Raw genomic sequence first — 24,968 nt, forward strand, 5'->3', positions numbered from 1 at the left:
AATCAGTAGGCCACTAATGGGATCTCTTTTTGACCTCGCTAAAATAGAAACATTAGGAACAACCCCTCATGACAAATACAAAACTAGTGAGATGAACTGAACTCCACACAATGATGGCTGCAAAACAGCTCGGCTCCGCCACCCACCCCGCCCAAAATAACGATAAAGAGCGGCTGCCATGATTGGTTGCGGAATGGCCACGACGGAGCTACGAAATGGTGGTGCTCTCATGCTAACCCCAGCTTCAGTCTGAAACATCCAGAAACACTGTAGACTACCAATTCGATCAGTTCCGGTAGCGCCCCAATGTAACCCGGTAGAGAAGAACTAGCCCTCCCCTCTTTGACTGATGGTTCTTGTTGCCTGTCCCTTCTGTTGTCATTTAACAGAACTATTTAGCCTGCTGAAAGGGGTTGTGTTCCGACCGCTGGTTGGTGGAGACATTTTGACTATATTCTGGACCTGCGTTGTCGCGTAATGCGTCATATGACGCGCCGCGTTAGCGCATCCGGAAGTCATCCGGGGCGCGACGCGCAGCGCGTAACGTAAGCATAACAAGTCATGTGACTTGTTAATAAAACTTTTCATTGGTTCATTTTACTTTTCTTATTCTAATGATGAAAGGCTTGGTCATATGACCTAAAAATTACGCTTTTTATTACTTCCGAACATTATTTTTTCTTAAATATATGTTATAATGTTCCAGGCTAATGTACTTTCCCGGAAAATTTACAACTGTCCTGCAAGTAAAATATATTCTTTTTTCGAGAAAAAGAGCGTTTCTTCGTCCCATGACGGAGCCGTTGAGCAAAAGAGGGTCGACCTGCTGTCTTAGTCGCCGATACGCCTGAATATGAGATTCTTATCGATCACTTTATGTTGCAGGAGTAGAAAACACAACAGCCCTTGACCATTTATCTTTACTGCGTTCCTGCGTATTATACCTTTTACCCTTCATGTAATTGGTCTGCTTTATTTCACTTGCCTTTTAATGATTCTAAAACAGTGACTATTATTAAATACTTTACCAATGTATATACTACTACCATGTTTTCTTTTAAAAACCTTTATTGTGAAAATTTCATTATACAAATACGAGCCTATAACCACGTGGGCCGGCCACGGAGCAAACTGTAATCGTATATGATGAGTAGACATTTACACTGTAGAGGAACGTAACGGGCGGGCCATTAGGTTGCAAGAACTAAGGTGTCTAACAGTTGCGGAATCGGTGGACGTACATTTTATAATTAAAATACGACAGGGCCAGTTACAATAAAATTATCTAGATATACATTTGCGGGCAAGTACCATGGGTGACGTTAATTCGAACTTTCAATAGTACAGTAATCAATAACACATCAGAACTTAATATCAATAGGGATGTCGAAATATTCAATCAATTCTCGTCCCCGCCCGCCATATGCTTCAAAACTGCATACGTATCTCGTGATTTCAAGGTTCTGCAACCAGTACACAACAAGGAGTTACGAGTCCCATTTATTCCGGCGCCATTTTGGGCGAGGACGGGCAGGTCCAGGATATAGTCAAAATGTCTCTACCAACCATCGACTATGATGATGTTCATATGCTGTATTTATTAGAGTAACACTCATCTGTCCAAATGAAATTAATTTGCCACAATCTAAACATGTCATTTTAATCTTTCCAAAGTTCTAAATATTTGGGACCATTTCCCTTGCCTCTGATGCTGTCAGTGCCACTTCTTTGATGAATGTACTGGCAGGTCGGGGGTTCTCCTCCAAATCTCTCTTTTATGCAGCACTATAATTAATTGGTGCCACCTCTCCATATGACGATGCATGGTATAGTTACCATAACTATATTTTTACATCGTGGCAGATGAAGCGTGTAACGTACCGGGCATTTACCGTTTTTTTGCATGTACAGGAAAGGAAAAAAAAAATCGAGCGTCCGAGTTCTAAAGTGTCCCAGGGCCATTTTAGTAGACCAGGCCCAAATCCAAAGAACAAGCCGCCATTTTGAGAGTCCTGTTGCAGCCGCCTGTCGCTGTAGCATCAAGAGCAGCCGAAACTCAGCTGAATGGCAACTGAAACGGTAAAGGGGCGCCCCACTACAGCAGACGAGCCTCCACCTAGGAAGGCCCGTTCACGCCGCCTCCCCCCCCCTTCGGGCACCCCACGCCGTTATTCGGAGCAGTATTGTAGGATGGCCACACCAGTGCGGCAACTTGATAGACATCACCTTGGTGGTAACCGAATCTCAGCGCCTTTTGGTGTCTTCTCTTCAGAAAATATTGTTGCGCTGCCTTTGGCCCCATTCGCACATCGGTCCGCTACTGATGCCATCTCACAGGCTAATGGGGCGCCCCACGCCGAGTTTCAGCATTGTAGGATGACCACACCAGTACAGCAACTTGCTAGACATCACCTCGGTGCCATCCGGATCTTCGCATCTCAACGCCTAATGGTATCTTCCATACAGAAAATATTGTTGCGCTGCCTTTGGCCCCATTCGCACATCGGTCCGCTACTGACGCCATCTCACAGGCCAACGGGGCGCCCCACGCCGACTTTCAACATTGTAGGATGGCCACACCAGTGCGGCAACTTGCTAGACACCACCTCGGTGCCATCCGGATCTTGGCATCTCAGCGCCTTGTGGTGTCTTCTAGTCAGAAAATATTGTTGCGCTGCCTTTGGCCCCATTCGCACATCGGTCCGCTACTGACGCCATCTCACAGGCCAACAGGGCGCCCCACGCCGACTTATTGTAGGATGGCCACACCAGTGCCACAACTTGCTAGACACCACCTCGGTGCCATCCGGATCTTGGCATCTCAACGCCTTGTGGTGTCTTCTATTCAGAAAATATTGTTGCGCTGCCTTTGGCCCCATTCGCACATCAGTCCGCTACTGACGCCATCTCACAGGCCAACGGGGCACCCCACGCCGACTTTCAACATTGTAGGATGGCCACACCAGTGCGACAACTTGCTAGACACCACCTCGGTGCCATCCGGATCTTGGCGCGTTGTGCTGCCTTCGGCCTATTCGCACATCGGTCCGCTACTGACGCGAACTCACAGGCCAACAGGGCACCCCACGCCGACTTTCAGCATTGTAGGATGGCCACACCAGTGCTGCAACTTGCTGGACACCACCTCGGTGCCACCCGGATCTTGGCGCGTTGTGTTGCCTTCGGCCTATTCGCACATCGGTCCGCTACTGACGCCGCCTCACGTGCCAACGTATTTTCTCCGCATTTTATACCCTATGCCGCATAACAGGTCATGTGACTTGTTTATAAAACTTTTCATTGGTTCATTTTACTTTTGGTTTCCTAATGATGGAAGGCTTGATCATATGACCTAAAAACAATACTTTTCATTGGATGAAAACTTTTTTTTTTCCCCAAACGATGAAAGCCCCACCTTGTTTCTGGATGTTTCAGACTGAAGCTGGCGTCACCATGAAAGCACCACCATCTCGTGGCTCCGTCGTAGTCATTCCGCGAGCAATCATGGCAGCCGCTCCCCACCAGAAGCCTGCAGGAGTCGGGGGCCCCCAAAACTTTTGATGAATCCTCAAGGCGGAGGGGACGCTTTCGAGAATGGGGTCCAAGACCTAGCAGACAAGCGTCCTATTTCCAAGATGTCCCAGGGCCATTTCAGTGGACCAGGCCCAAAAAGGAAACAGCCTGCCGCCATTTTGAGAGTCCTGTGACAGCCGCCTATCGCTGCACCGCAAGAGTGGGCGCAACTCAGCTGAATTGCGGCTTTTGACACAGTGGACCAAAAGCGGACGGAATGGCAACTGAAACGGTAAAGGGGCGCCCCACTACAACAGACGAGACTCCACCTGGAGAGGCCCGTTCACGCCGCCTCCCCCGGGGCGCCCCACGCCGTTATTCGGAGCAGCATTGTAGGATACCAAAACCAGTGCGGCAACTTACTGGACATCACCTTGGTGCCATCGTTCTGCTGCCTTGGAACTATTCGCACAACAGTTTGCTACTGATGACCCACCCCCCGCGACGCCCCACGCCGGATTCCGAAATCAGTGAAATCTGGACGTTGTGCTGCGTTGGGACTATTCGCACAGCCGACCGCTACTTCGTTGTTTTTCCCTAAAAATGTTTATATGTTATTACTGTTTTTGTTTTCTTGTATATATTTATAAGTTATTAAAGTTTTATAATCTTACTACTTTGTTGGAGTGCTATATATTTTTAATGTGACACATAATTGTAAAAACTTTGATGTACAAAGAGTCATCCCTGGAATCTTCCGCTTCAGGCTCGGTCCCCTCCCCAATCACAATACAGGATGGTTTTCAGATAATAGGAACGCGTCTGCTGTGACGGATCTCATCGAGTGTGGGCCTTGATCTACTATAACTCCTTTGAAGAGGGGTGATTCTTTACAGCTGGGGCCATAAACTACATCTGCAGGGCTAGCTGATACCCTAGGACCGGCCTGGACAATCGGACACAGAGGAAAAGGAGTGTCAGAGGGTGCGGTAGTGAATAGGGCGAAAGGGAGGTGTTGGGCGGGCACAGGGTGTGATTCTCAGGGAAGAGCAGCGCAGATGGGGGGTGGTTTATTACCCATGCATAAGACAGAGAGCGGGGGTGACCAGTGCCTGGGGGAGATGCTTGCGAGGGTGGGGAGCCATGCTAAGGATCGACAGCGTGCAGAGAGTGGGTCTGGTCAAGGCATCTAAAATGACTGCCGTGCACGACAAAAGTGTGGCATTTGAAAAAAGGCAAGATGGCGCAGACAATGTTTTTCAACACTTCCTGATTTCCTTCGAATCGAACGTTAACAGACGTTGGGGCATATTACCAAAGTTAAGCGATATTTATCCCTAACGATGCTTAGCAACGAATTTTTTACAGCTAAGCATCTTCAGAAATTATCGCAGATAAACCTTGCTATTATCAAGGTTTATCGCAAATACGATAAAAAACGACCGCAATGCATTAATATCGCTGAAAACTCAGCGATATTCATGCATTACCGAGCTAATGCTCTTAGCCATGTTATCCACCTCCCATTGGATAACATGGCTAAGAACTGCTCAGGGCAGGTGGTAGCTTTTGGAGATATTTGCGCTTATCGCGAATATTTCCAAAAGTTGGTAATAGGAGATAGCGATGTTAGCGACTGTTTCCAGTCGCTAACATCTTGGCATGCCCACTTTGCATGTCATTAGTGATAAATATCACTCACATGCAAAGTGGGGCCCAAGATGGTCGCTATCTCCTACTAGCCGTCGCTAACTGGTGTTAGCAACAGTAATACAGAGATAATTTTATCTCCGCGAAGCGGAGCGCTGTTACAGATATATATCTTGTTTTTGAACGTTAATTTCTCAAAATCCACTGAAGCACATATATTGAGACCTAGCAAAGGCACATCGAGCTACCAGTCCCTACAATTTTGCCAAGTTTCGTGCAAATCCATTCAGCCGTTCGATTATTATTATTATTTTTTTTTTTGCCCCGCGGGGCCCTTTTAAAACCTCCACATCAAACCTAAGAGATCAAGGAGGATCTACTATGCCCCCTTATGGTCATTTGCCCCTTCGCTTTGGCCTCCTCTTGTCTCTCGATCCTACCGAGAGACAAGATGGCGGCCGCTACGGACTGTTTGCAATGTTTACAGACGCCGGAGAACCAATCAGCTTCGCAAACCTCCGTTACGCGAAGCGGAGCGCTGTTACAGATATATATCTTTTTTTGAACGTTAATTTCTCAAAATCCACTGGAGCACATATATTGAGACCTAGCAAAGGCACATCGGGCTACCAGTCCCTAATATTTTACCAAGTTTCGTGCAAATCCATTCAGCCGTTCGATTATTATTATTATTATTTTTTTTTGCCCCGCGGGGCCCTTTTAAAACCTCCACATCAAACCTAGGGGGTCAGCGAGGATCTACTATGCCCCCTTATGGTCATTTGCCCCTTCGCTTTGGCCTCCTCTTGTCTCTCGATCCTACCGAGAGACAAGATGGCGGCCGCTACGGACTGTTTGGAATGTTCACAGACGCCGGAGAACCAATCAGCTTCGCTTCACAAAGCTCCGTACCGCGAAAAGTCCGCGAACCGGAGCGCTGCCCGGTCCGCTGTTACAGATATATATCTTTTTTTGAACGTTAATTTCTCAAAATCCACTGAAGCACATATATTGAGACCTAGCAAAGGCACATCGGGCTACCAGTCCCTACAATTTTGCCAAGTTTCGTGCAAATCCATTCAGCCGTTCGGGCTAAAAGTGAGGCCAACCGCCCTATGGAAAACTCAATGTTAAAAACACGTTTTGGGACCCCCCTTTTTTCTCGGCCCCCCCTTGACGAACCCCCCCCAAATTTTCAAGGGCTACTCAGAAACAAAATGTGCCATTTTCCTGACAATTTCAGCCAATTCCGTCCACAAACGCCAAAGTTATTAGACATAGAATTTTCAAAAATCCCATAGAGAAAAAATCCTAACTATATATACCTACTGGCGACCGCCAGTAGGTAATATATATATATATATATATATATATATATATATATATATATATATATATATATATCCACAATTTGCCCTGATGCAAAGATGCCACACGACAGATGAGTGCTTCATCAAAAGCTCTTTATTTCAGAACCGGCAGTTTACTTCAATCCGTGAAAATCCCTAACGCGTTTCAAAGCCGGGAGGCTTCTTCTTCAGAGGGTGGCGCTGTAAAGACTGACTTCTCATCCAGGCACCTTCACGCATGCGCACATTTCACCCCAGTGGGCCTCACAGGTGAATTGAGTGAGTCCTTCAAGCATGCTGGTACTGGTAGTTTTGTAAAACTGCGAGAATTATTTCCAAGTGGATTCAGTCTTAATGCAGTGTCTAATTTAAAAACAAAGTATTACCCAAGTGGGCTGAAGTGAAGAAACCAGCTCCCTTTCATTTTGCTCATCTGCGAGATCTTTTGGCCCCAATTACAGTCCTTGGTGGGGCATCCTTTTCGGCCAGGCTGCCGAATTAACAATATCCACAATTTGCCCTGATGCAAAGATGCCACACGACAGATGAGTGCTTCATCAAAACCTCTTTATTTCAGAACCGGAAGTGTTAAAGCACTTGAGGCAGCATTTCCATGATTTCATTCATGACTTTCCTCCGAAGAAGAAGCTCTGTGCTTTGAAACGCGTCAGGAATGGTGTTTTTGACTCTGGATTGTACAGCTGGGTTAATAAATTCGTGGTGCAAGCCACCCTGCAGCAGGCTTGTTCTCGCCTCAGGGCAACTTTGTTTGGAATTGAATGCGGCAGCCCTGCCGCAGAGAACTCACCACTACAGGTGTTGTGGGGCCTGTCTACTGAAACATTTCATGCTGGACCCAAGGCGCTGCAGGGCAGAAAAATGTAATTAACAGATCGTGCAACTTGGAGGCCCACTGGGGCATTTTATTTGAACTTTACTGTTACGAAGGAAAACGGAACCCACGGAGGTAAAATAGTGCCAATTATCAGAAACTACAAGTGCCAGCATGCTCTGCAAGTGAGCCCACCTGGGAACAATTATTTGCGCATGTGTTAAAGCGCTTGAGGCAGCATTTCCATGATTTCATTCGTGACTTTCCTCCGAAGAAGAAGCTCCGTGCTTTGAAACGCGTCAGGAATGGTGTTTTTGACTCTGGATTGTACAGCTGGGTTAATAAATTCGTGGTGCAAGCCACCCTGCAGCAGGCTTGTTCTCGCCTCAGGGCAACTTTGTTTGGAATTGAATGCAACAGCCCGGCCACAGAGAACTCGCCACTACAGGTGTTGTGGGGCCTATCTACTGAAACATTTCATGCTGGACCCAAGGCGCTGCAGGGCAGAAAAATATAATTAACAGCTCGTGCAACCTGGAGGCCCACTGGGGCATTTTATTTGAACTTTACTGTTACGAAGGAAAACGGAACCCACGGAGGTAAAATAGTGCCAATTATCAGAAACTACAAGTGCCAGCATGCTCTGCAAGTGAGCCCACCTGGGAACAATTGTTTGCGCATGTGTTAAAGCACTTGAGGCAGCATTTCTATGATTTCATTTGTGACTTTCCTCCGAAGAAGAAGCTCTGTGCTTTGAAACGCGTCAGGAATGGTGTTTTTGACTCTGGATTGTACAGCTGGGTTAATAAATTCGTGGTGCAAGCCACCCTGCAGCAGGCTTGTTCTCGCCTCAGGGCAACTTTGTTTGGAATTGAATGCGGCAGCCCGGCCGCAGAGAACTCACCACTACAGGTGTTGTGGGGCCTGTCTACTGAAACATTTCATGCTGGACCCGAGGCGCTGCAGGGCAGAAAAATGTAATTAACAGATCGTGCAACCTGGAGGCCCACTGGGGCATTTTATTTGAACTTTACTGTTACGAAGGAAAACGGAACCCACGGAGGTAAAATAGTGCCAATTATCAGAAACTACAAGTGCCAGCTTGCTCTGCAAGTGAGCCCACCTGGGAACAATTATTTGCGCATGTGTTAAAGCGCTTGAGGCAGCATTTCCATGATTTAATTCGTGACTTTCCTCCGAAGAAGAAGCTCCGTGCTTTGAAACGCGTCAGGAATGGTGTTTTTGACTCTGGATTGTACAGCTGGGTTAATAAATTTGTGGTGCAAGCCACCCTGCAGCAGGCTTGTTCTCGCCTCAGGGCAACTTTGTTTGGAATTGAATGCAACAGCCCGGCCACAGAGAACTCGCCACTACAGGTGTTGTGGGGCCTATCTACTGAAACATTTCATGCTGGACCCAAGGCGCTGCAGGGCAGAAAAATGTAATTAACAGCTCGTGCAACCTGGAGGCCCACTGGGGCATTTTATTTGAACTTTACTGTTACGAAGGAAAACGGAACCCACGGAGGTAAAATAGTGTCAATTATCAGAAACTACAAGTGCCAGCATGCTCTGCAAGTGAGCCCACCTGGGAACAATTGTTTGCGCATGTGTTAAAGCGCTTGAGGCAGCATTTCCATGATTTCATTCGTGACTTTCCTCCAAAGAAGAAGCTCTGTGCTTTGAAATGCGTCAGGAATGGTGTTTTTGACTCTGGATTGTACAGCTGGGTTAATAAATTTGTGGTGCAAGCCACCCTGCAGCAGGCTTGTTCTCGCCTCAGGGCAACTTTGTTTGGAATTGAATGCGGCAGCCCGGCCGCAGAGAACTCGCCACTACAGGTGTTGTGGGGCCTGTCTACTGAAACATTTCATGCTGGACCCAAGGCGCTGCAGGGCAGAAAAATATAATTAACAGCTCGTGCAACCTGGAGGCCCACTGGGGCATTTTATTTGAACTTTACTGTTACGAAGGAAAACGGAACCCACGGAGGTAAAATAGTGCCAATTATCAGAAACTACAAGTGCCAGCATGCTCTGCAAGTGAGCCCACCTGGGAACAATTGTTTGCGCATGTGTTAAAGCACTTGAGGCAGCATTTCCATGATTTCATTCGTGACTTTCCTCCGAAGAAGAAGCTCTGTGCTTTGAAACGCATCAGGAATGGTGTTTTTGACTCTGGATTGTACAGCTGGGTTAATAAATTCGTGGTGCAAGCCACCCTGCAGCAGGCTTGTTCTCGCCTCAGGGCAACTTTGTTTGGAATTGAATGCGGCAGCCCGGCCGCAGAGAACTCACCACTACAGGTGTTGTGGGGCCTGTCTACTGAAACATTTCATGCTGGACCCAAGGCGCTGCAGGGCAGAAAAATGTAATTAACAGATCGTGCAACCTGGAGGCCCACTGGGGCATTTTATTTGAACTTTACTGTTACGAAGGAAAACGGAACCCACGGAGGTAAAATAGTGCCAATTATCAGAAACTACAAGTGCCAGCATGCTCTGCAAGTGAGCCCACCTGGGAACAATTGTTTGCGCATGTGTTAAAGCGCTTGAGGCAGCATTTCCATGATTTCATTTGTGACTTTTCTCCGAAGAAGAAGCTCTGTGCTTTGAAACGCGTCAGGAATGGTGTTTTTGACTCTGGATTGTACAGCTGGGTTAATAAATTCGTGGTGCAAGCCACCCTGCAGCAGGCTTGTTCTTGCCTCAGGGCAACTTTGTTTGGAATTGAATGCGGCAGCCCGGCCGCAGAGAACTCGCCACTACAGGTGTTGTGGGAACTGTCTACTGAAACATTTCATGCTGGACCCAAGGTGCTGCAGGGCAGAAAAATGTAATTAACAGCTCGTGCAACCTGGAGGCCCACTGTGGCATTTTATTTGAACCTTACTGTTACGAAGGAAAACGGAACCCCGGGAGGTAAAATAGTGCCAATTATCAGAAACTACAAGTGCCAGCATGCTCTGCAAGTGAGCCCACCTGGGAACAATTGTTTGCGCATGTGTTAAAGCGCTTGAGGCAGCATTTCCATGATTTCATTCGTGACTTTTCTCCGAAGAAGAAGCTCTGTGCTTTGAAACGCGTCAGTAATGGTGTTTTTGACTCTGGATTGTACAGCTGGGTTAATAAATTCGTGGTGCAAGCCACCCTGCAGAAGGCTTGTTCTCGCCTCAGGGCAACTTTGTTTGGAATTGAATGCGGCAGCCGGGCCGCAGAGAACTCGCCACTACAGGTGTTGTGGGGCCTGTCTACTGAAACATTTCATGCTGGACCCAAGGTGCTGCAGGGCAGAAAAATGTAATTAACAGCTCGTGCAACCTGGAGGCCCACTGTGGCATTTTATTTGAACCTTACTGTTACGAAGGAAAACGGAACCCCGGGAGGTAAAATAGTGCCAATTATCAGAAACTACAAGTGCCAGCATGCTCTGCAAGTGAGCCCACCTGGGAACAATTGTTTGCGCATGTGTTAAAGCGCTTGAGGCAGCATTTCCATGATTTCATTCGTGACTTTCCTCCGAAGAAGAAGCTCTGTGCTTTGAAACGCGTCAGGAATGGTGTTTTTGACTCTGGATTGTACAGCTGGGTTAATAAATTCGTGGTGCAAGACACCCTGCAGCAGGCTTGTTCTCGCCTCAGGGCAACTTTGTTTGGAATTGAATGCAGCAGCCCGGCCGCAGAGAACTCGCCACTACAGGTGTTGTGGGGCCTATCTACTGAAACATTTCATGCTGGACCCAAGGCGCTGCAGGGAAGAAAAATGCAATTAACAGCTCGTGCAACCTGGAGGCCCACTGGGGCATTTTATTTGAACTTTACTGTTATGAAGGAAAACGGAACCCACGGAGGTAAAATAGTGTCAATTATCATAAACTACAAGTGCCAGCATGCTCTGCAAGTGAGTCCACCTGGGAACAATTGTTTGCGCATGTGTTAAAGCGCTTGAGGCAGCTTTTCCATGATTTCATTCGTGACTTTCCTCCAAAGAAGAAGCTCTGTGCTTTGAAACGCGTCAGGAATGGTGTTTTTGACTCTGGATTGTACAGCTGGGTTAATAAATTCGTGGTGCAAGCCACCCTGCAGCAGGCTTGTTCTCGCCTCAGGGCAACTTTGTTTGGAATTGAATGCGGCAGCCTGGCCGCAGAGAACTCACCACTACAGGTGTTGTGGGGCCTGTCTACTGAAACATTTCATGCTGGACCCAAGGCGCTGCAGGGCAGAAAAATGTAATTAACAGATCGTGCAACCTGGAGGCCCACTGGGGCATTTTATTTGAACTTTACTGTTACGAAGGAAAACGGAACCCACGGAGGTAAAATAGTGCCAATTATCAGAAACTACAAGTGCCAGCATGCTCTGCAAGTGAGCCCACCTGGGAACAATTGTTTGCGCATGTGTTAAAGCGCTTGAGGCAGCATTTCCATGATTTCATTCGTGACTTTTCTCCGAAGAAGAAGCTCTGTGCTTTTAAAAGCGTCAGGAATGGTGTTTTTGACTCTGGATTGTACAGCTGGGTTAATAAATTCGTGGTGCAAGCCACCCTGCAGCAGGCTTGTTCTCGCCTCAGGGCAACTTTGTTTGGAATTGAATGCGGCAGCCCGGCCGCAGAGAACTCGCCACTACAGGTGTTGTGGGGCCTGTCTACTGAAACATTTCATGCTGGACCCAAGGCGCTGCAGGGCAGAAAAATATAATTAACAGCTCGTGCAACCTGGAGGCCCACTGGGGCATTTTATTTGAACTTTACTGTTACGAAGGAAAAGGGAACCCACGGAGGTAAAATAGTGCCAATTATCAGAAACTACAATGCCAGCATGCTCTGCAAGTGAGCCCACCTGGGAACAATTGTTTGCGCATGTGTTAAAGCACTTGAGGCAGCATTTCCATGATTTCATTCGTGACTTTCCTCCGAAGAAGAAGCTCTGTGCTTTTAAAAGCGTCAGGAATGGTGTTTTTGACTCTGGATTGTACAGCTGGGTTAATAAATTCGTGGTGCAAGCCACCCTGCAGCAGGCTTGTTCTCGCCTCAGGGCAACTTTGTTTGGAATTGAATGCGGCAGCCCGGCCGCAGAGAACTCGCCACTACAGGTGTTGTGGGGCCTGTCTACTGAAAGCTTTCATGCTGGACCCAAGGCGCTGCAGGGCAGAAAAATGTAATTAACAGCTCGTGCAACCTGGAGGCCCACTGTGGCATTTAATTTGAACCTTACTGTTACGAAGGAAAACGGAACCCACGGAGGTAAAATAGTCCCAATTATCAGAAACTGCAAGTGCCAGCATGCTCTGCAAGTGAGCCCACCTGGGAACAATTGTTTGCGCATGTGTTAAAGCCCTTGAGGCAGCATTTCCATGATTTCATTCGTGAATTTCCTCCGAAGAAGAAGCTCTGTGCTTTGAAACGCGTCAGGAATGGTGTTTTTGACCCTGGATTGTACAGCTGGGTTAATAAATTCGTGGTGCAAGCCACCCTGCAGCAGGCTTGTTCTCGCCTCAGGGCAACTTTGTTTGGAATATATATATATATATATATATATATATATATATATATATATATATATATATATATATATATATATATATATATATATATATATATATATATATATATATATATATAGTGTTTGTGTGTGTGTATATATTACCTACTGGCGGTCGCCACTAGGTAGTTATAGTTAGGACCTAGTTTCCATAGGAAATCCGCAACATTATATTTGGAATAACTTGGGCGCCGGTCAACGAATCTCAGTGAAATGCTCCAAGAAAATAGCCTGCTCCGCTCCGCTCCTTCCCTGAAAGTTTCAGGGTGATTCGTGAAGCAGGGGCCAAGAAAAAAGGGGGGTCCTAAAACTCGTTTTCCCCATGCAATTTTCCATAGGACCTTGTGACGGAGTCCCGGCGTCCCCCCCCCCAGGTTTCTTCCCCCCTGAGTCGCTACCTCATCCCGGGGTGGTCCGCACGAACACTTGCCGTCAAACCCCTCGGGTCCGCAACATTGCCGGAACAGTAACGATGACCCACAGTCCCCCGCCTCTCTCTCTATTCCAGGAACCAATCACGGACCAACAATAACCGGAAGTACTACGCCTTGACCCCGGAAGTCCCGCCCTGGAGGAAGCGTCAGAACCAGTGAAAAGCGGCACGAACAGTGGAGGCGGAGTCGGAGAATCGTGGCAGGATACTCAGACTGGCCTTGGAGACGGAGAAGAGGAGCCAACCGAAGCAGACGAGTGGTCGGAGGATTGGTGGAACCCTTAAGGAGGAGGCTGAAGAGCGGCCGTAGCTCACTGGAGAGCTACGGCGGACCGCGTGAGTACCGTAAACCTCCCCGTGAGCACGCTAGGTGCTCACTGTACATATTGCATATAGTCTCCTCTCTTGTAGGCACCTATCACGTAGTAGACGCACTGTGTAATTCTGTAAAGCACTATCACCGTACACGGCCCAACTCCCCGTCACGTCCTGAACACCCTTGCAGAATCACTGTCTTTATCCTTGCTGCCGACCCTTTTCCCCGTACCTCCTTCCCTCACGACTCCTTCTGCTCTGCCCCTTCACTTCCCGGTGTTGGTAGTGGCATACGTGCCGAGTCCCTGTTCGGACTAAGGTCCCTCTCTCTCTTATTGCCCTCCGAGGTATCTCCACCAACGGCGAAGACAGAGCACCCGTCAAGGACCATCCGAAGGGAATCGCGCCCACGCAGACGACGGATCCGAACATCTGGAGCCCGCTGTACCCGTCCCTTGCGTGTCTCTTGTACTTCTAATAAAACCCATAACAATAGCACACTACCTACGGCCTCCTTGCCTGATTTACCGGCACGCGGAAACCCCACGACCACATCTGGTGTCAGAAGTGGGATCAGCCGGTAGCATGGAGGCCGTCATGAAGAGAATGGCCGAATCCCAGGAGCAGCTGGGGAAACTCATGGAACAATTCTTAAAAACAGCTGAAGACGACCGGGGCCAACTTCATGACGTTCTAAAAGGACAAGGAACGGTGCAGGAACAAGCATTGGGTAAATTGACTGACGTCCTGGGACAACCACGACCCATGACCTCTCTCCCTTCCGTGGTGTTGCAGAAATACGTCCTCGGGGAAGACCCCGACTACTTCTTTACTAATTTCGAGAGGTTATCCCAAGCCGCGAACTGGCCTGTAGAACGATGGGGTCAGTACCTGGGTCCCCTTCTTACCGGAGACTTGCAGGCCGCTTACCAACAGGCCAACATCCAAGGCAACACCCCATACCCGGACATAAAGAAATGCATCCTTGAACGTCTGGGAGTAGACGACGACACTTATAGAATGAAGCTCAGACAGACCAAGGAAGGGCCCCAAGAAAACCCTCGGGCTCTGTCCTTTCGAATCAAGGATCTCGTCAACCGGTGGCTTAAACCGGAGGCCTCCACAAAAGAGGACATCGTAGAAAAGATCTGTCTCGAACAGTTCCTGAACTCCCTTCATCCCGCCATGCAGAGATAGGTACGACAACATACCAGGCTCAACCTGGAGACGGCAGTGGAAATTGCTTGTGCGTATGGCCGAGCTCAAGACCAGCAACGTGGTAGGGACGAAGCCACCCACAGGTCCCACACCTCCAACACCAACCGTTTCCCCAGGCCTCCACAACCTCGAAGACAAGAACCCGCTCCTCTCTTGCCCTCCCCGATCCTATACCGTCCCCCCAACCCTGGACCCCAATGCTACCATTGTGGGAACTTCGGACACATAGCCCGCATGTGCCCCCAAAAGGAGGTACCGATGGAAATCGGACTGGTAAGAAAGTACGTCTGCCACACGCCCGGGGCTGCTCCCCCTCCGTTTCATTGTCCCGTGGCCATAGACGGACAAGAGGTGCTGGCACTCGCGGACACTGGGTGTCGACAAAGCGTCCTCCGTCCTCAGGACTTGGCTCTCCACCAGAGGACCCCAACGGGAGCAGTGGCCATCCAGTGCATACACGGGGACACGAAACGGTACCCCACCACGCGGGTTTGAGTGCAACATCCCGGCGATCCAGGAACCAACCTCACGGTCGGACTCATTCCAGCTTTGCCTGAACAAGCCATCCTGGGAAGCGACTACCCAGGTCTCCCTACGCTGCTCCAGGATACAACGGACTCCCTGGCCCAGTGGTGGAAGGAGGCCCCCTACCCTCCGGACCCGACCTCAACCCCTAGGGATCCGAAACCCCACAAAAGCAAGAGACAGAAAAGACAGGAGAAGATGTTACACACCTCTGCCTATCCCGTTGCTGTGGATGAACACCCATGGCAGACAGACCAGGAGTTCCGCGGGGCTCAACTGGAGGATCCGCTCCTACAAGAAGCCTGGGGAAGGGCCCTAGAAAACGAAGACCCCACACAAGTAGGTCCATATTTCTTTACGAAAAGGGGTTTGCTATACAGAAAGGGAGGCCCGCAACAAAACCCACAATTGTTGATTCCTAGCCCCTTCCGGGACAAAGTCCTTTTCTTAGCCCACAGTCACCTGTTAGGGGGTCATTTCGGGGATGAAAAGACGAGCCAAACGGTCCTTGACCGTTTCTACTGGCCTGGGATCTATCAGCACATAAAAACCTATTGCCGTGAATGTGCTATTTGTCAAAAGAACAGTCGTTATAGACCCCCTAGGGTGCCCCTGTGTCCCCTTCCCCTCATCGACATACCGTTCAGCAGGGTGGGAATGGACATTATAGGGCCCCTGTTGCCCTCCCGAAGCGGTTGTCGATACGCTCTTGTCATCGTGGATTATGCCACGCGCTTCCCTGAAGCCTTTCCGCTACGCCAGCCCACGGCCCAGAACATTGCCAAAGCTCTTATCACGCTGTTTTCCCGTGTAGGCTTCCCCCGTGAGATCGTCACTGATCAGGGCACTCCCTTCGTTTCTGCCCTGATGAAGCAAGTCTGCTCAAGACTAGGGATATAACAAATCAGGACCTCAGCATACCACCCACAAATGGATGGTTTGGTCGAACGCTACAACGCCACCTTAAAGCAGACTCTAAAGAAAATGTTGGGACTGGAGGCTAAACGGTGGGAGGAACTCCTCCCGCTAGCCCTTTTTGCCATCCGGTGTAAGCCCCAGAGCAGTACTGGTTACTCCCCATACGAGTTGCTGTATGGAAGACCCCCTCGTACCCTGCTGGATATGGCACAGGAAGCCTGGGAAGCTGACCCGGACCGCACACGCCCTTTACCTGAGTACGTCAACAACTTAAAGACCCATCTGGCACAGATCCGAGACATAGTCAAACAAAACATGGAAAAGGCCCAAGACACCCAGAAAAGACAATATGATAAGGGCACCAAGAATAGGGCGTTTTCCGTAGGGGACCTGGTCCTCCTAATGATGCCCTCTTCCGACCATAAACTCCTGGGTCAGTGGCAAGGACCCTACACCGTCCTGCGGCAGGTGACCCCGGTCACTTATGAGATCGAGCTCGACCCCACAAAAGGCACGGCCCAGACCTATCATGTGAATCACCTGAAGAAATAGGAGGGACCCCGTCCTGTCCTGTCGGGGCACAGCCTCCCGGTTCCCTTTCCCTTTGATCCCTGTCTAGACCCTGCTCTGACCCCGGGACAAATCCATGCACTCCAAAAAGCCCTGTCACCCGTGAAGAGGGTTTTCTCATCATACCCAGGAAGAACCACCGTCACCGAACACGCAATAGACACTGAACCAGGGAAAGTGGTGCGGTTGCGTCCTTATCGTGTCCCTGAAGCACGAAGGGCAGTCATAAGAAGAGAAACCGAGGACATGTTAAGGATGGGGATCATCGAGCCTTCGATCAGCGAGTGGAACTCCCCTATAGTTCTGGTGCCTAAACCGGACGGGTCTGTCAGGTTCTGTATAGACTTTCGCGAAGTGAACAAGGTGTCCAGGTTCGACACATACCCCTTGCCGAGAGTTGACGAAATGGTCGAGCGAATAGGGAAGGCCAAATATATTTCCACCCTCGACCTCTGCAAGGGTTATTGGCAGATTCCCCTACGAGACCAAGACAAGAAAAAGACTGCCTTCTCTACCCCTGAGGGGTTGTTCCAATTCATCGTCATGCCCTTTGGGCTCCACGGTGCCCCCGCCACCTTCCAGCGTGCAATGAACCAAGTCCTGCGGCCACACGCACTGTATGCAGGTGCCTATCTCGACGACATAGTCATCTATAGCGACAGCTGGGAGCAACACCTAGTCCACTTACATGACGTTGTCTCTTCCCTGGGCTCCTTTGGCTTTTCCATTAACCCCGCCAAAACCACCCTGGCTGCCCAAACCGTCCAGTATCTGGGGTTCCTGTTGGGCGAAGGTATGATCAGACCCCAGAAATCCAAAACCGAAGCCATAGAGACCCTTCCTTTTCCAAGAACAAAAAAAGATCTCCCAGCATTTCTCGGGCTCCTGGGTTATTACAGGAGGTTCGTGCCCAACTTCTCTCAGAGAGCCGCACCTCTTACGGATCTTCTCAAAAAAGCTACACACACCGAGCACGCCCTGATGCACCCTAACCCCCTCATATGGCAGGTGTTCACCGACCTGAAGGGAGCCCTAACCTCCAGTCCTGTCCTGGTGAGCCCTGACTATACCCGGCCCTTCATTCTCCAGACAGACGCCTCCGACCAGGGATTAGGGGCAGTCCTGTCACAAGAAGACGAACAAGGAAACGAGAAACCTATCCTATATCTCAGCCGAAAACTATTCCCCAGGGAACTAAACAATGCGGTAGTCGAGAAAGAGGCCCTTGCCTTCAAGTGGGCTATCGAAACCTTGAGATGCTACCTGGAGGGTCGTGACTTCACCATTTTTACCGACCATGCCCCCTTGGAGTGGATGGCCCGGAACAAAGGACACAACGACCGGGTCCTCCGCTGGTACCTATCTCTCCAGCCCTTTCACTTCCGTACCCAACATCGAAAAGGATCCGAACAAGGCAATGCTGATTTCCTATCCCGGTACCCCATCTCGCCCTCTCCAAACCGTACCAGAAGGACAGCTAGGGGAAGGGGATGTGACGGAGTCCCGGCGTCCCCCCCCCCCAGGTTTCTTCCCCCCTGAGTCGCTACCTCATCCCGGGGTGGTCCGCACGAACACTTGCCGTCAAACCCCTCGGGTCCGCAACACTGCCGGAACAGTAATGATGACCCACAGTCCCCCGCCTCTCTCTCTATTCCAGGAACCAATCACGGACCAACAACAACCGGAAGTACTACGCCTTGACCCCGGAAGTCCCGCCCTGGAGGAAGCGTCAGAACCAGTGAAAAGTGGCACGAACAGTGGAGGCGGAGTCGGAGAATCGTGGCAGGATACTCAGACTGGCCTTGGAGACGGAGAAGAGGAGCCAACCGAAGCAGACGAGTGGTCGGAGGATTGGTGGAACCCTTAAGGAGGAGGCTGAAGAGCAGCCGTAGCTCACTGGAGAGCTACGGCGGACCGCGTGAGTACCGTAAACCTCCCCGTGAGCACGCTAGGTGCTCACTGTACATATTGTATATAGTCTCCTCTCTTGTAGGCACCTATCACGTAGTAGACGCACTGTGTAATTCTGTAAAGCACTATCACCGTACACGGCCCAACTCCCCGTCACGTCCTGAACACCCTTGCAGAATCACTGTCTTTATCCTTGCTGCCGACCCTTTTCCCCGTACCTCCTTCCCTCATGACTCCTTCTGCTCTGCCCCTTCACTTCCCGGTGTTGGTAGTGGCATACGTGCCGAGTCCCTGTTCGGACTAACGGTCCCTCTCTCTCTTATTGCCCTCCGAGGTATCTCCACCAACGGCGAAGACAGAGCACCCGTCAAGGACCATCCGAAGGGAATCGCGCCCACACAGACGACGGATCCGAACATCTGGAGCCCGCTGTACCCGTCCCTTGCGTGTCTCTTGTACTTCTAATAAAACCCATAACAATAGCACACTACCTACGGCCTCCTTGCCTGATTTACCGGCTCAAAGATATATCTATAAATGAAGTACCGTACTCTGTACTGTACTCTGTACAGTACGCATACCTTCCTGAGCATGAGCTTTATGCTGATTGGCTGTTAACACTCCAAACCAGGAAGTGTTGGCAGCCATCTTGTGCCTCGGTACAACCGAGGCACAAGAAAGCTGTGAAAAAAATTCGTAAAACACGCAAAGGGGGCAGGGTAGAAACACCCTGACCCCCAAGGCCTGCTCAGGGGCCCGATAAGGACCCCCAAGGCCCCAAAAATATATATATATTTTTTATATATCACGGGATACGGGTACCCCGTGAAAAAAATAAAAATAAACCTGGTCTGATTTTTTTCAAATTAGCCCCCGGGGGAGCCAAATCCCAGGGCATTATCAAAAAAAAGTGTGGAGGGGGCCAAATCCCCCCACACTCCCACACTGCCCCGGGGACCACCACCCACGGGATAAAGTAATTATAATAGCGGGCGGCACATGGCCCCCCGAGCCCCGGGGACCACCACCCCCGGGGCTTTGTTTTTTAAAATAAAAAACCTGTGTGGGGGGCTCAAGCCCCCCGACACGCCCCAGGGACCGCCACCTACCCGGGGCTCTAATATGTAAAATAGGGGGTCCATGACGGACCCCCCAGCCCCGTGGACCACCACCCCCGGGGCTTTTAACAGGTGGGAGGGGGGCTGCACGGCCCCCCTCCTGGACCCCTCGATGGCCCTGGGGACCGCCAACCCCCAGGGCCTGCTCCTGCAGTGTCCCGGGGTGCCTACCCCAGGACACTGCTGTTTGCTATGGTAGGGCGGGAGCCTCGTGGCTCCCGTCCTATCATAGCAAACTGCTTTGATTTTTGAAAGAGAGATCTTTCAAAAATCAAAGCGTATTGCATGGGGAGCAGCATGTTAGCTGCTCTCCAAGCAGAAAAGCAATTCCGGCTCCCGCAGGATGCGGGGAGCCGGCAGGGACCCCTCCACCATTAATAAAATTAAAAATTTAAAAAGGCAGTCCACGGGGGATGGAGTCCACAGGGCCTTAAGAGGACATAGGAGGGAGGCTATGCAGCCCCCTCCACAAAAAAAAAGAATAGTTGGCCATGCCCTGGTGGATGGGGTCCCCGGGGCCGGAATTGGTCACGGGAGGGGGGCCTCCCGGCCCTCTCCCATAAAAAAAAACAATTGGGGGCAGGCCTTGGGGGATGGGCTCCCCAGGGCTAAAAAAAAGAAAAAGAAGGGGGGCTACACAGCCCCCCTTCTTAAAAGTATTTAAAAAAAAGTGATCGGGAGGAGGCCACGCCTCCTCCCTGCACCTCTCTGCAAACGCCCCCCATGGCGCGTTTGCAGAGGTGGAACTAATTCCACTTGCATACTGGGGGTCCCTGAGGCCCATTAGGATTGTCAGGAATTTTTAATATATATGTTTGATGTATTACAAGATGTATTACAAGATGAAAGAGTAGATATAAAAAATCTATTTCGCCTTTCTTATCAATGGCAACATGACTGTGATAACTGTGCTTCATCAAGTACTACTAGAATAGACTCTGAAAGATTTATATATTTAACTTTACCAGACTGCAAATCAGTGTCTTTCAATAATCTAGTTAAAGCTGCGGATCACAATATGGTGTGTACCCAATGTAAGTCTGCAATGCTGTCCACATTATTTCTACAAAATTATGGTCACTATGTTATTTTAATGTTCCAACGATGTAGACCTGATGGAACTAAATTGACAACTTCTATTAAAAATTTTGTGGCTTCTCAGTTATCAATATCAGGAAGAAACTTTGCAACTGTAGCTATTATTTTTCATGACGGTCCTTCTACAACATCAGGGCATTACACATGCTATTTAAAAACTTCTAAAGGTTGGACCCAATGTAACGACACTCATTTGACTTTCAAACAACGTTTGCCTTTTGGCTTTATAAATTCATACCTAGTGTTTTTACAGCCAAAATTTAGGTAAAGGTAGTTGGCCTATGAAGACGGGAGGAGTACTGATATATACTCATACATCTGACACTATTTGGCCAAATGGAGAGGTGCAGGAATGAGTAAAGAGTCATGACTGAAAAAAAGGAGTATATTAAAATTTTGAAAATATTTCAGATGTTCTTGGAGCTTTTCTTGTAGAAAGTCGATGAAATGGATTTCTAAGTGAACAGCAAAATACTATGCAATGAGAAAAGGACCTCCATGATATACTATTTGGCCTCAAGGAAAAGTAAGTCAATCAAAGATTAGCGTACATTTGTCATTTGTCAGTATATAAGTTTTTTTTTAAAACACAATCTTTTAGATTGTGTTTTTTTTTCCCGCTGTCATATGATGAGTAATTTGAACTCACTGCTTTAAGTGAAATTCAATATATTCTGAGAACAGCAAAAATAAACTATGTAACATGTTGTAGAAATTATTCTATACTTTGGATTGTGTAAATTAAATTGTATTCCCATTCTCTGACATCCACTCTCCCTCGCTTATCTTTGTTTGCTCCTTACTTTTGACCTCTTCTCTCTATTTTTCGTTCACTACTTCTCTGTGCTCAGTGCCTCACTCTACTTGTGTATTTTCACTTGTGTTTATCTACCTTCTATCACTTCTTTTACAACAACTTCACTGCTCCTCTCTCGTCGTTCTTCATCCCATTTATTTTACTCTGGTTCCGTTACTATCCATCATTTCCTTTCTTTCAATGTCCTTCTCTTTACTTTCATGACCAAATTATTTTCTCTCAGTAGCACTGTTTTAGGCGTGTTCTCCTCTCTTTCCTTTTTTTTTGCTCACTTACTTTTTTTCTTTTCTCACTCATTGTACTCCACCTCACTCAGTTTTTCTCTTTGTGTGTCTACCTTATAACTTCCTCAGTCTATTTCCTTCAATTTTTGTATATTATTCTGTCTCCCTTCATCCTTTCACTCTATGACTGTTCTTCACTTACTCTCAGTCATCTTCTATTCCTCATTCTTCTAAATGCATCCTTAATTAGACTGTTTTCTGTCTCAGTCATTATCTTTTTACTTACTTCTGTTTCCTGATTTAGTTTTGCTAACTCACATTGTTTTAATATCTTTCTTACCTTCAGTTCATTTCTCTTTTCTTCTTTCTCTTTTTCTTAGTGAATCTATATGCCTTACTCTTTGTAATTTGCTCTCCTTCTATTTCTTTTCCCTCTTTTTGTCCTTCTACTTTAGTTTATTTCTCTTTCTGTGTTCTTCACTCTAACTTTATTTCTAAATAGAGTGTTATGATGTTTTTAGCTCTTCATTTGTATCTTTTAATTTAAAATTCATATTTTACTAATTATAACTTATTTTTTCTTCTCTCTTTCACAGATACCAACTGTAGTAAAAAAAATATAGTTACATTTATTATATGGTAAGTATGACTAGAAAAATGTAGTTTGTTATCACCCTTTGCTTTAAGGTCACTAACATTTTCTCAATCTACCTCACTCCTGTGTTTTTACTCTGCTTCTCTCACTTATTCTTATTCTCCATGTTTACTCCCCTTTCCCTATTTACCCTCTCATATTCAACTTCTTTTGATCCCTATTCTTTACTTCACTTACCCTCTGTTCCCTTCCTTTGCTTTTTCACTCATTCTCTTTTTCTTAATTATTTACCTTACTCCTACACATATACCTCATCCCCCTCCCAACACATATACACACCTGTAACATACACCCCACACACACACCACACATATACCTCATACACACAAAAAAAACTCCCACACACACTCCTCAAAAACACACACACATTCCATACACACACATACATCGAACACATATACACCCCACACTCATACACTTCTCACACATATTTCACACACCCTCATCTCTACCCACACCGAAACACTCCACACAACCACACCCACAGACACACCTTACACACCCACACTCTGACCTACACCCACTAACTCCCTGTAAGTCACACACACTGCATTACTTATATTTTTCTGCTGTTTTACTCAAGCCCATTCAGGTACTGTTTCCTTTACTCTCTTTGTCCTCTCTCTTTGTCACCCACCATGTGTTATCCTAATTCAATATTTCTCCCTCTTTCACCCCTCTTTACTTTTACTATGGGTAGCGCACCGGGGAGCGTAACAAGGGGAAAATAAAGAGAAACAGTAAAATAATATTTTAGAGTGCTTTCAGGTAGGGTAGCTGTTGTGTTGTGTGGGTGATTTACTTACTGCACTCTTTCCACTCCTTTTCTCAGTCCCTCTGTTCTCACAGTTCCTCACTCCCGTTCACTCAGTCCGTCTCTCTTACTGTAATTGTCTCTGTCTCTTCAGTCTTTCACTACTTGTTCATTATCCTTTCTCCCTGAAGTTCAAGCACACTACGTTATTTACATTTCTTTGCTGCTTCAATTATTCTCTTTCTGTTACTTCTTCTTTTCTTCTTTCAGTTTTTTCTCTCTGTCAATCCACATGTTTTAACTTTAGTAGATTTTATCCATCTTATTTCATCCCTCTTTAGTTATGCACACTACTTTTTTCTCTCTCTCCCTTACCAGTGTTATTTAAATGTGGTTCCGTTATTACCTTTTATTTGTACATCATTTGTTCTCTTTCCTTTTACTCTTTACAGCCACTCACATTCTTCATGTGCCTCTGCTTTAGTATTCTTCTTCTCTCTTTCTTTGTTTCACAGCCTTATATTTTTTTCATTTTCTCTCTTACACTTTCTTATATCTTTTACACTGTTTTACTATGTATTACACAGTACCTCTGTGTTGCTCTCTCTTGCTGTCTGTCTCTTAACATTACTCTCTCTTTCTCTTTCTCTTATGCTCTCCTTCTCTTGTTTTTTTTTTAATTGCGCTAACGGGGCACTCCCCGGTGCGTGTACCAGGAAGCGCACCCATGAGAAAAATGAAGTCAAGAGTGCTAAAAATGTTAGTAATTTTTTTAAAATTGGGAGGTAGTTCTGAAAAGAACTTTTTTTATGTTTTTGTTGTTTTATATTTTTTTTATTTTTCTGAACATTTTTTTTGTTGTATTTTTTTAACAATTGTATGTTTTTTTTGGTTTTTTTTGGGGGGAACAGCGAAAAACAGGCATTAGAAAGGGCTCAACAGGAGCAAAAAAAAATAATTATTTCTTGGGGTGTTTTGAGCACTTGTGGTTCTCAAACGCTCTATTAATCAAATTGATACTCATATTCGCACATGAAAGTAGGTCACCACAATAAAGGCACACTATCTTCATGTGCACAAAATTCTGTTGGATGTTTGGGACCGTCTCCCTCGCCTCTGGTCCCGATAGAGTTACATTTGCCGATGTACTGGCCACAGGAGTTGGTGGGTTATCTTGCAGGTGACACATCTCTGCAACGCTGTAATTGAGTGGATGCCACCTCTACATATGGCGGTGCATAGTATAGTTACCATAACTATACTTTTTGTCTGTACCTCTAGACAAAACATCTTTACAAATGAGGCATGTCACATGGCGGGCATTGACTTTTTTTTGGCCTTAAGGGTATGAATAAAATTGCCAAATAAAACTGTCTTTGTGGTGGGATTTCCGGGGCTCTTCACGTAAGAACTGCCTCGGCTCTACGTCTTCTTCCTCTTCTTCTTCCTTTTCCTCCTCTGGGTTGGGAAGGAACTGTGGAGGTGGTCCTTCCTTCCTAGGTGGTTGTGGTGGTGGTGGGGGTCCACCAGCT

General features: G+C 47.6%; 1 protein-coding gene across 1 annotated transcript in view; it reads right to left on the minus strand.

Moving 5' to 3' along the window:
- The window catches only part of LOC144781948 (cytochrome P450 2G1-like), a 528,779-nt gene that overhangs the window by 303,318 nt on the left and 200,493 nt on the right, over positions 1 to 24,968 (minus strand). The window lies entirely within an intron of this gene.

The sequence above is a fragment of the Lissotriton helveticus genome, chromosome 9 (genome assembly GCF_964261635.1).
Source record: "Lissotriton helveticus chromosome 9, aLisHel1.1, whole genome shotgun sequence".
Lineage (NCBI taxonomy): Eukaryota > Metazoa > Chordata > Amphibia > Caudata > Salamandridae > Lissotriton > Lissotriton helveticus.